The sequence below is a fragment of the Octopus bimaculoides genome, chromosome 24 (assembly GCF_001194135.2).
Source record: "Octopus bimaculoides isolate UCB-OBI-ISO-001 chromosome 24, ASM119413v2, whole genome shotgun sequence".
Lineage (NCBI taxonomy): Eukaryota > Metazoa > Mollusca > Cephalopoda > Octopoda > Octopodidae > Octopus > Octopus bimaculoides.
In genome coordinates this window covers 10,222,471-10,224,479 of record NC_069004.1, presented here as the reverse complement: position 1 = coordinate 10,224,479, position 2,009 = coordinate 10,222,471, and the positions used below count along the sequence as shown (strand labels likewise).

At 32.6% G+C, this 2,009-nt stretch overlaps 1 protein-coding gene across 2 annotated transcripts in view; it reads right to left on the bottom strand.

Annotated features, from left to right (window-relative positions):
* The window catches only part of LOC128250669 (myb-like protein A), a 39,005-nt gene that overhangs the window by 35,689 nt on the left and 1,307 nt on the right, over positions 1-2,009 (bottom strand). The window lies entirely within an intron of this gene.

Below are 2,009 nucleotides of genomic sequence, written 5' to 3'. Positions count from 1 at the left end.
TTTGGTACATGGCCAGGAATTTCAGGGGGAGGGGGATAAATTAATTACGCTGACCCCCCCCCCCCTCCAGGGCTCAGCCGATACTTATTTTTATCAGCCCCCGAGAGGATGATAGGTGAAATTGACTTTCAACAGGATTCGAACTCAGTGTATAAAGACGGACGAAAAGCATGCTAATGATTCTACCAGCTCCCCACCTTAATAATAATGATAATAATAATAATAATAATATTGATAATAATAATTATACTAATACTAATATTAATAATAATAATAATATTAATAATAATAGTAGTAGTAGAACGATGATCATCTTTCTCCTTTAGGCACAAGACCTGAAATTTAGTGGGCGGGGATGTTAGTCAATTACATAGACCCTTAGTATATGACTGGTACATAATAATAAGAGGCAGAACACACTGTTCCTACATACACATATATGCCCACTTCCATGTTGTGTATACATATGTGTGTGTCACTTCAATGTTATATCTATATATATACATATGTATGTATATATATGTGTGTCACTTCCATGTTATATGTTATATATACAAAAGTATATATATATATATGCGCGTGTGTGTGTGACTTCCATTTTATATATCATATCTACATATGTATGTATATATGTGTGTCACTTCCATGTTATATATACATACGTATGTATATATGTGTGTCACTTCCATGTTGTATATACATACGTATGTATATATGTGTGTGTGTGTGTGTCACTTCTATGTTATGTTACATATACATATGTATGTATATATATGTGTATCTCCATGTTATATATTATATATGCATAAGTATGTGTACATGTAGTGTCATTTTCATATTATATTTTATATACGTATGTTTGTATATGTGTCACTTCCATGTTAAATTTACATGTGCATGTGTATATATATACATACATACATATCTATCTATCTATCTATCTATCTATATATATATATATATATATATGTGTGTGTGTGTGTGTGTAGTTTGATATAAAAATGAAGATTAATTGAAGGATCACTCCATACATGTAGATTATCACATGAATGTATGTGTATATGTACTTGAGTGTATATATGTTTATCCTCATGCGTACACACACCCATATATACACACATCCACAAAAGTGTATTGTAATTTAGTGAATTAATATTAAAAACGATATTGGAAAAGTGATGTTGGTTTCATATTTTGGGACAAGACTGACTGAACAGGACTACAGGTGATGGACAAGGTTGTTGGTTGACTGAACCAATCCCAGTATATTACTGGTATATATGTGTGTATGTGTATCTATGTATATATATATATAAATGTGTATATATATATATATATATATATATATATATATATATATATATATATATATACACTCATACATACATACATACATACATACTCATCTGTGTTTTCTCCTTCTATATATATATATTTGATAGGATGAAAGGCAAATTCAACCTCCATAGCTACAAAAGCTCATATTTACCTTTATGTAGTTATACATACAGGCGTTTACATACACACACTTATATATACATATACATACAAACACATGTACAAACAATTGATGAGTAGTCGTTACAGCAGTGGCGAGAAAGTGTTGCCACGTTTATCCTGGCTCTCCACAATCTGAGATCGAATCTCGTGTAGGTCACCGTTGCCCTTCCATCTCTCAGGAAGCAGGGGATCAGGGAATATAGTACCAGCTCTGTGATGGTACAACTCTTTCTCTCTCTCTCTTTTTAATCTTTCCTTCTCTCTCACTGCTGTTGCATCCACAGTATTACACTGGCTTTAGGTACGTGTGTGTGTGTGGAGGGGGGGGGTAGTCATGACTAGATGGGTACCTACTAACACGGGGTACCTCTGATATGGGTACCTAAAACCTTTAATGAAAGCATTACATGTACTGATACCTTGTCATCTTCGCTTGTGTATGATATAGTAATAGTTTACTTCAACATATACACATACATACATGTGTGTATGTATATATATATATATAT